Below are 11,245 nucleotides of genomic sequence, written 5' to 3'. Positions count from 1 at the left end.
ATATTTATATGCAAGGGTAAAGTTTTGCAAAAGCAAATGGCGGACGGGTGCTTGAAATAAAAAAATACAAATTTAACGCATGCGCTTTTAGCTCCAAGTCCCTGACAAACGCAGCGCATGTGTCAGAAAAATTGTTAAGCGCATGCGCGTAAACATTGATCTTCACGGCCGCCATTGTAGCCAACATGTTTGCCAACAAGTTCCTATTTCATGACCGGCTTTGACACTTGAATACCACACCTTTATTTTATATTTAGTCTGTGCAAACCATAATCTTTGACATTTCTCTATATTTTCTCATTAGGTCTGACATAACCTGTCTGCCGTATTATTATTGTAGTATTATAATATTACTTGCTACTTTGATGTTTTGTGAAATTCTTAAAATGAATTAGTAATTATTTATAATAGTATTATATTAGAATAATAAGCGACAAAATGCTATCAATTAAAAGATTACCAGCACTCTCTGCGTCTAAAATACAACCAAAAATAAACTTCGGTTTTAGTAGAAATGTGTGAAAAGAAGCAAGTAAACAAAAATAATTTTGTGCATTTGTGTCGATCTTTCTCTGTATTACATAATATATCCAGTAAATCTAAGAATCCAGTAAGTAATTAACCTCCTATTAATGATATTTTAGCATCAAAATCACCTCTGATGCAACCTACGCTAATGTTATGAAATTTGATATTTCATTTAGACCTTTAGTTCATTAACTTTCTTAATAATCAGTTAACATATTTTACTAGATATTATTAATTGTAATTTCTTCGTCAGTTTTACTTTGTACGCGAGTTCAAATTGGACGTAGTTATGAAAGAACGTTCCAATCCACAAGGTGGTCAAAATTGAGTTTTTGAGCCCAAGCTAGGTATTTTGGATCGTCCTATCTAGTGGTGAAGACAAGACACTGACTCTTTTACGACAATAACTACTGAAATAATTACACGGTCTAAATGATAAAACGTACCAAAAGATCTAAATTGTAATCGTATAACGTGACATTACATATGGATCGTACTATTTTTATTTGTTTTGGACTGAATGCAATAGAAATAACGATCCAATCCATCTTGAAACGTTTTAAAATAAATATTTTTATAATAATTTTAAATCTTAAAAAGTGACATTCCATTTGGATCATTATATTTTATTACATTTTGGACTGAATAAAATAAGAATAATGACTCAATCAACTTGGAACGTTTTCAAAAATAACAATTATAAATGAAAATTCATTTGGATCGTACTGTTTCAATACGTGTTGGACTGAATAACATAAAAATAATGATCCAATCATCTTGTTTGTTTTTCTTCTTCTTACTATCTATTTCTTCAAAACATTCCATGTAGGTACTTTATATATTATAACGTGACGATAATAAATTCATATTGGTAAAAGTACCGTAAAACGGGGTGAATAGAATTCGCGGGGTGAATAGAAAAAAAATCAGGAAAGTTTTCAAGTTTTTTTTAATATTTGAGTACTTCTCGTTGAAGAATTTTGTTCAAATTTTAAATGATTACACGGCGATATTACTTCTCTGCGGTGTTATAATTGTTTAAATTGATATTTATACCCAAAAAATTGCTTCAAAGTCTACCGTCCTTGAATGCCTTAATATCGACCCTCAAAACTTTGGATTTAAAGTGGGATTTCTTTTCTAATGAGTTGTTTGAAGTGTTTATCTCTTTAGGTGTATATTAATTTATAAAGATACAATATTGTTAATTGAAGAAACGTTTTTAAATCTAAAAAATATGTTTAAATCATGGAAATAGTATTTTTTTTGTATAAACGGGGTGAATAGAATCGTTTGAAGGGTGAATAGAAATACAGTATGGGGCAAATGGAAACATAGCAGGGTTCAATAGAAACGCGTAAGAGGTGAATAGAAACGAGTGAGGGGTCAATAGAGATTAATAAATAGGGTTGTCAAAAACTGTTAACAAAATTAACATAAACAATGAAAAATTAATAGTCATTAATCTTCTGAACTTCACAATTATCATTGTATCAAAGTTATAACGGCAAACTACTGCATATAGTATGAAAGTTAGTTAGGTTATCTTGCTTTATTTTTTCAGTTAAAGTAATTATCAACGGTTATTTAAATTTTTAAACACACAACCTCCCTTTTCAGTATGTTGGATAAGTCGTCTTTGGCAGCCCTAACAGTTTTTCCATTCACCCCTTTGGTCGTTTCGATTTACCCCTATCGCTGGGTGAATAGAAAATGACCATTTTTTAAGGAAAAATCGTAAAATTATGCATATTTTTGGACAAATATGGTTTTAGCTCTTTCTTCATGGCGCCGGACATGATATAAAAGAACCCGACAATAAAAATAACAAGTTATTCGCAACAAATTTTTAGGACAAAGTTGAAAATCGTTTCTATTCACCCCGTTTTACGGTAAACCTTAGTCTACCTATGACCCCAAACGCTGTGGGTTAGTCTCTGAGTACCCCGATCCCCGAAGCCCCCGTCCCGGAGTGCCCCAATTTATTTTCGTCTTGTTGAAAATCATCACAATAAAATTTACATTCACATATTTCACATACATCACATGTTATCTATATTAATATTATAAAGCTGAATGAAAAGAAGAGTTTGTTTGTACGAGCAAACCTCAGGAACTACTGGTCCGATTTGAAAAATTATTTCAGTGTTAGATAGTTCATTTATCGAGGAAGGCTATAGGCTATATATCATTACGCTACTACTAATAGGAGCAGAGTAGCAATAAAAAATGTTATCTATACTAATATTACAAAACTGAAGAGTTTGTTTGTTTGTTTGAACGCGCTAATCTCAGGAACTACAGGTCCGATTTGAAAAAATCATTCAGTGTAAGATAGCCCATTTATCGAGGAAGGCTGTAAGCTATATATCATCACGCTACGACTAGTAGAAGCAGAGTACCAGTAAAAAATGTTACTAAAACGGGGAAAATTATGACCCATTCTCTCTTATATGACGCAAGCGAAGTTGCGTGGGTCCAGCTATGTATGAATATTTCTTAAAAAATATGTTTTAATAATGTTTCATTGTTTTACTTATGTTTTAGAAAATATATATATTAATTACCAAAATATAGCAATTGTAACATATTGGAACGTTTTTGCAAATTAAGTTAAAATATACTTCCATACATTAAGCCTTTTTTCAAAAACGTTCCAAGTGCATTTTTTTCATAATTTGTATGAGAAATATGAATAAATTTTAGTGACAAGTATATTTAAAAATAAAGTTTATTTATATAGTTGCAGTGATACATACTACTTAGCTGTACTCGCTACCAAAAAAAAAGCGTACCACATAATTACAAAACCGCGATTTACTCATTTTGACCTGCGTGTGGATTGGAACGTTCTTTCATAACTACGTCCAATTGTAACTATTGGCGTAGATAAGCATTCGTATTTATATTTGTTGAGGGCTAAATTGTCGTGTTTTTCAGTTCATATTATACCTACTGATCACTAGACCTCAGTCTCGATCAGTATTAATTAAATACCATTACAAACTTCCTAAATGTATCGAAGAAACATTAAAATCAAAATTTAATAATACATCCATTCTGATGTTGTTCAACAATGTTCAGATTTATGTACTACCCATTATTTATGTATCATACAAATACATCTCTAAAATAATGGGTTTGCTGGTATCATGTTATTTACAATGCTACCAGCATTGTAAATAACATGAATAAATAACACACCTATATTATAAATGTTTAAAGTTTGTGTGATTGTTACTGAATCCTGATAACACTGTCTTTAAAATTTGGTCTGCAGACCAATCCATACTATCCATACTATTATTATAAATGCGAAAGTAACTCTGTCTGTCTGTCTGTCTGTCTGTCTGTCTGTCTGCTACTCAATCACGTCTAAACTACTGAACCAATTTGCATGAAATTTGGTATGGAGATATTTAGACACCCGAGAAAGGACATAGGCTACTTTTTACCCCGGAAAAATGACGCATTACCCGGGAAAATTCAAAAAATTGTATAAATGTAATAATGACATTGAATTAACAAAATTCCGTTGCCATGGCAACTGTTTTAATGGCGGATATGCCTTAGCGCGACTTCGTTATACTAAGAGATATAAATAATTTTGAGAATATTTTTCGTAAAAAAGCATATTTTATATCATCACGCTACGACCAATAGGAGCAGAGTAGGTAACAGTAAAAAGTGTTACAAAAACATGGAAAATTCTGACCCATTCTCTCTTATGCGACGCAAGCGAAGTTGCGCGGGTCAGCTAGTAGTTTATAACTTGGATTAATATGTAGGATAACTTTTTGTATGGGAAATACACAAAAGATAAATTATGTACTAAATTTACACAAAGAGTATTTTATACCCTAGAAAATCTTTTATACAGACAAAGCCACTGGTAGGAACTAATACTTTAAACTAGTACAGAATATACATTAATTAAATCATGTATTTCTCCTCAGCAATTAAGGCAGTTCAATGAAGAATACAAGGCAGAGTGTGCACTACTGAAGAGATCAAACCTGCCATCGTTCAACTCAGTGTTCAACAACCCTGCCTGTCTCAAGTCAATTCACACATCCTCTAGTAATTACAGTCAAGATGATAAGGACAAGGTAAAGATATGATCTATTTCCCCTCTTCAAACATATTGCATGCATACGATGTGAGATTTAGTAAAACCAGTTTAGCACCTCAAAACTTTTAAACATTGTTCTTATTGTATTCTATATGACCATGATCATTCTATACTTAGTACCTAGTTAAAGAAGAAAAAGGTTTGAGTGATAGTATTGTTTTTGAAATAAAATTATTTTCAATATCTATCTTCACAGAATCTGTCTAAACTTTATGTCCAGCAGGGCTTAGCATTTTGATAGAATAGTGGGTTAAACACACAACTATGCAAACTTGCTCATGCAACATATTACTACATTGATTGATAGTCATAATATTCCTGTTTAAAAAAGAAGGCCCACATCACCTATCTTCTAACCTTTAGTCAATTTTTTATGTAAAATCTCTATATAATTGCAGGACAAAGACGACAAAAAGAAGAAGAACGAGGAGATGTCATCGCTGGTGATGAAGGCAGTGTTCTGGATGTTCACCACCTTCATACTGATCATGATGAGCACATTACTGCTGCCTAACGACAATACACACAATGAGGTACTGTACATATGATACCTATCATGTTAACTGTAACCATGATGCAGTTATAGAATCACTGTATGAATTATGAATGTATAGATTACATACATGAATGTTATAACCCTAGAAATAGGCAAAGGTCTATGAAAAACATGTACGTTTTGCAACCCCTAGACTATTATTGGTGAAGGTTAGAAAAAGACCAATAGCACTTTGTCTTACCTGGTAATCAACTCTGGTCCTTTTGGTCAGCAGTCAGATACAATACTGTTGGCTGCACAGAGCAAGTCAAAAAAGAAATTTTATTTTTATAGCCATCACCTTCCTTTTTAATAACTGTACTTGACTGACTTGACCACTGCCACTGCTACCGTGTGAAATACACTTAACTGACACTGCCTAAAATATGAAACAATCATGAAAATTATTCAATTTTGTGATATCTTAATTTACAAGTATGATTTTCTGAAACGTCTTACAACAACTTTGCAGCTTTAGCATAAGATAATTTCATCAGCAATCAACAATCGTTATTCCTTACTATTAACAAATGTCTAAATAAGAAAACACAAACATTTGGGAAAACTAATTACAACACATCATTCTTATTGTTTGTAATTGCAAACTGTTTAGTTGATAAGAGAAATTTTCCTCTACATGCTAGGACTATTCATACCATGATTTCTAATCAGCTGCTGTAATGATGTTTCCAGTTGATCCGTTACGTGTCATGGAACGAGTTCGTGTACACGATGCTGTCGAAGGGCGAGGTGGAGGAGCTGATCGTGCGGCCCGACCTCGAGGTCGTCACCATCATACAGCACGAAGGCGCCATCATCAAGGGCAAGCGGGTATGTTCCATGTAACAAGTATGTTACTAAACTTAAATTTTTGAGGATATTCCAATTGGATAATTGAATGTAGAAAACAGATACAATATTGCAATACAAAAAGGAATTGGAACAGTTTACAATGAGATCCTTCAACCACTTAACACTTATTGATTAAACTAAATCTCTTTTAGTAGTAAGTAATTTTACTTCCATTGCCATGTCCAATTTCATGACAAAGTATGTAGTTATGCGAATTGTATTCTGTTAAGTTAGTAGGAACAACATTTTTCATCTCCATATACATGTTGTTTAAAATTGGTTCTTCTCACATGAGACTTTTATCCTCGTCCTCTGTAGTGTTGGTATATCTCTACTCCCGCTTGGCACCTAAGTCACAGAATAATAAGTACTAAAGTACCTAAGTGCATAATAGTAAAATAAATAAATTTAAGATTTAAAGAAACATCAAAATAAACCTATCATTAGATACATTGTTATATATGTTTTCTTATTTTACATATTATATTTTTACGTTTAATATGTCCTTGGATGTGATGTAATTGGATTAAAAGTTGAGTAACATCGCATAAGATTCAACAAACACAGTACATATTTATTTTTTCAAAGCATATCTGTCATCAAAAGCTCTAAAAATACTGGCTATCGACATGGATATTTACTAATCCTATGCTTGCTATTTATTGGTTGACTATGTCAATGTGAAATGTCTTTATTTCATCAGAAAGCGTAATTAATGAAATTGGTAGTTTATTGGTTATTTATAAAATTAGTGTTATGTATTTACAGACAAATCACCGCGTGTATCACATGAACGTGGGCGACATTCACCGCTTTGAGGAGAAGCTGAGAGAAACTGAGAAGAGCTTGGGAGTACAGGAAGGTATGAACAATAATTAACATTTTTACAAACACCTCAGCGAGAATTTGCCAGCAAACGACATCAACTGGCTATTCGTATTAATAACACATGAAATCAGGAGCCTGTCCAGTCAATTATGAATGACAAAACAGCGACAATAGCTGGTATGCAATCTGTTTATACGTTTTTCAGACGAGAATTCATTGTTTTCATGATGTATTAATGTTGCCTGTTGGCTAATATTGTTGATCATCAAATCAAATCATTTATTCGTTACGTCGACATGAATAAATAACGCTTATGATAGTCAAAACTACGGTTTGTGAATTTACCGCCAGTTCGGAAGTAAAGACAGACATAACAGAAGCTGGCAAGAAACTCCTAGCTACTATTTTTAATCGAAAAAAATTATATTTCAAATCGTTGATGACGTAAGAAGTTGCTAAGCAATGCTACTGAATACAATTTGGTCATAAAATTATGTTAAATCAAGGTGTTAAGGTGCCAAGTAACAAGGTATCAAACGAGGTTGGAAGCATGATGGAAGTATATACTTACATAATATTAGTAAGAATTTTTATATTGAGTAGAGGTATACATCAAGCGGCATTCAGGGCTGGCATAAGACTTGAAGATTATTCAGAATTAAAAACATTTTGAGTCCTAAATATGCCATCGAAAACCTTATTTATAGTCATGATGCGTAACAACAAAGTTGTATGAATTAAATGTACATGATTGTTGTGCAGGTGTGCGCGTGATCTACGATCGCAACGGCAGCCTGGCGGGCAAGGTGATCACGACGCTGCTGATCGGCGCCATCATCCTGTCCTTCCTCCACTCCACCAAGTCCATGCGCATGAACATCAGCCTCGGAGGAACGTGAGTACAATCACATGTCTGTTCTGTTTGTACATGAGCTGTAACTTGCAAATAACGAAGTTTTATTGGTTTTGCATTTAATTGTAAAGGTATTTCTCTGATGACCGCTTAATGTCTTTATTTCAACTTTAAGTTGAAATTGGTTTAGCTAGTCCGATGATAAATTCTTGGCAAATATAAAAAAAATAGTTTCCTAATTACTGATATGTGCTAGTGTCATCAGAACCAAAAAGCCACATTGATTCTAAAGTTAAAGAGTAGCTAGTAAAAAAAATCAGGTTTTTAGAATTAAGTGAAAAGTATCATCAAATGTTGATGTTCATGTAAAGATTCATTTGTGAAAGCAGCAAGTTCCTTTGCTAGCAAATTCTGATTGTTAGTTTTTGATAGCTGTCGAGAATGTACTAAATAAACGACCATGAACTACATAAAACTACAAATGTTGAAAGAAGACCCTATTATATCAAGAAGAATCAAATTACCGTCCTGCTGTAGGGCACATATTATTATTTCCGCTCTTGAGAGTTAAGCCTGATTCCGTTGAGCTGGCTTAGAGCAGGTTACACTTTTTGTGTTCCTTTATATTTCTATTGGCCACCAACCTATTCCTTGTGTAACATTTCAGAGTCAGCTCGGGCGCGCCAAGCTCACTCTCGTGGACTCAATGAGCGGGCAGGGCAAGGGTGTCACGTTCGCCGACGTGGCGGGGCTCAGGGAGGCCAAAATAGAGGTCATGGAGTTTGTCGACTACCTCAAGAGACCTGAACATTATAAGAGTTTGGGTGCCGAGGTAACGTGAAATATAAAATCCCATTTATAATAAAATCAGAACATCCTTATTCGTGAAATTCCTCTGTGGCGCGCTCGGTAGTGTGTGCTGCTGCCGTACGGAGAGGTTTTATGTTGGAATCCTGGGTCGGGCTAAAAAGTCTCCTCTGAAATTTTCTGTTAAGAATTTCTTAGAAACTGCTCGGAGTTACGAAGTTGAGGTTCATCTGGTTACCATAGTACAAGCTCTGCTTAGTTTGGAATCGGTTAACTTTGTGTGAGATGTCAACAATATTTATTTTATTTATTTTTTATTTATTTAACCAAACTAAATGTTAGTATCAAAACATATTACCCTTTTTCAAAAATTTATAAAACTTTGTAGTTTTTCCTTCTCAGGTGCCCAAGGGAGCATTACTACTAGGTCCTCCAGGTTGCGGCAAGACGTTGTTAGCTAAGGCGGTGGCGACGGAGGCCAACGTGCCCTTCCTGTCTATGAACGGATCTGAGTTCATTGAGATGATCGGAGGACTTGGCGCCGCTAGAGTCAGGTAAATATTATATTTATCTATTCTTTGATATATCATCTTTACCCCTATATTACAATAGGGGTAAAGGTGATGAAGGGGTAAAGGTATACACTAAGTATGACATTAATTGTAAAACGAAGTATGAACCAGGAATTACACAAACAATTTCATCTTCTAATTAAAGTAATGATCCTCTTACGTTCATTCTACCAGTAGTTCCTGAGATTAACGCGTTCAAACAAAAAAAACAAACAAACTCTTTAACTTTAGTTAGTATATATATATATTGTTAGAGGAAGATAAAGAAATGCCATATGTATTAGAGGAAGTAAAAGAAATGTGACGTTGGTCACGTGACCGAGTCCATAAAAGGGCTGCGAGCTCATTCTGAGCTCTCTTTTCCATAGGATTCACTAGCTAAGGGGTACCTCTGCCCGTTTGAATGGTCACGCTGTATTTTTCTCATTATTTATTTGTCTGTAATTGATTTTTGAAGTGATTCAGTTTGTATGTGTAAAGAGCTTGTTAATTTGCTAAAGATTGTGACTTATAGTAAAACTGTTCTATGTGTTTAGTATTTTCTTTTATTTGCTTCCACTTCTGGTTATCCTAAAATCAGAAGTGGGATACACCATACGCCTTCTATTCCGCTCTGACCATTGAATACGGCAGTTTGACATTTATTTTGACATTTTCGGTTATGAGATTTTACAAAAGCGTATTTTATTGTTATAAATACGGATTACGTGAGTTATTGAGCTACATGTAAGTATCGTGTACCTCAGTGAGATCTGGTGAGTGTTCCAAAACTTATTCTTGTGCACAACATCGCTGTTGAAGCTAATTGTAATTGTGTCCTAAACTTTCGCTTGCTTGGTGTATAAAGAAAAATGTTGTAAATATGCCCAATAGCGGTTGTGAAAGCAGGAGCCGCCCTGGAAGACCCGAGTTGCGTTGTCATTGGCGTGATTCACGCTCTAGAAATGGCGAGTTCTGTTCTAGAAGTCGCGATACGTGTTGCGGCTGTCATAATTCAATGGCAGACCATATGTTTCTCTAATCCACCTACTAATTCAACAAATTTAACATGTTCTAGATCGTTTGTCGATGTCTATGATGGTTGGGGAACAACAGCGTACGCCTTGCGAGCCGACGGCTGCCAATGTGTCACATGCAACTCCATCGCTGCAATCACCGCGGCTGCGGCAGCGCGCGTGCATGACGCAAGCACGGTTGGGTGTGGTGCGGTGCTTCTTCAGGTTCATGAAAACGGACTCAAGCGAGCGGTTGGCTATTTTAGTAAGCGAATTTAGGGAGCGGTGTCTTGATACCATTCGTGTGAGCTCGAGACTCTAGCAGCTGTTAAGATCTTGCAGCACTACAGACATTATTTAGGCTGTATTCTCTTCAAAGTGGTTACTGACTGTAAAGCACTTAAGTTCACGCAACAGAAAAATAAATCTATTGCTACGTGTTGCCGGATAGTGGATGTATTTACATGATTTTAACTCTACCCTGGAGTACCGTAAGGGTAAAGGACATGAATGTCACGCGCAGACTATTTTAGTCGTAATCCAGTTAATGTTTAGTCTTCTTAGAATCTTCCACGATGAACATGGACTTTAGAGATTGTTAGAAATCATTTTTGATTCCCTTGCTTAAGATCATTTGTGCGGAAATACACAAATTATTGTCTTATTTGTTAAACGCATAGAAAGGTACCGAGTGCTCCACAACAACCAATACACTCTTGGTATAAACCTTATGCCTCTTAGACATACATAGTTCATGCAGATGTATTAGGTCCTCTACCTCAATCAAATGGTTATCGATATGTTCTGATTGTAATAGATGCTTTTTAGGGTTCTATATCCAAAGAGTAAAACGGGACCCTATTGCAAAGCCTGCGCTGTCTATATGTCTCCAGGCAGTATCTCGTAATTAGATCAGTAGTATTTGTGTGAAAGAGTAACAAACATGCATACATACGTTCATACGTACATGCATACATACACGCATTCTCACAAACTTTCGCGTTTATAATATTAGTAGGATGGTGGTACGGAACCCTTCTTGCGCGATTCTGACTTGTATATAGCCGGTTTTTAAAAAATATTATTCGCTGTGTCCTGTGCTTGGTCAAGGCACTAATGAGTTAAAGCGACTCTTTACAATTG

General features: G+C 34.8%; 1 pseudogene; it reads left to right on the top strand.

Moving 5' to 3' along the window:
- The first annotated feature begins 307 nt into the window (after positions 1 to 307).
- LOC142986633 (mitochondrial inner membrane m-AAA protease component paraplegin-like) overlaps positions 308 to 11,245 on the top strand; it is a 14,315-nt pseudogene continuing 3,377 nt past the window's right edge.

Source organism: Anticarsia gemmatalis, chromosome Z, assembly GCF_050436995.1.
Source record: "Anticarsia gemmatalis isolate Benzon Research Colony breed Stoneville strain chromosome Z, ilAntGemm2 primary, whole genome shotgun sequence".
Taxonomy (NCBI): Eukaryota; Metazoa; Arthropoda; class Insecta; order Lepidoptera; family Erebidae; genus Anticarsia; species Anticarsia gemmatalis.
This window is presented reverse-complemented; position numbering and strand designations above follow the sequence as displayed.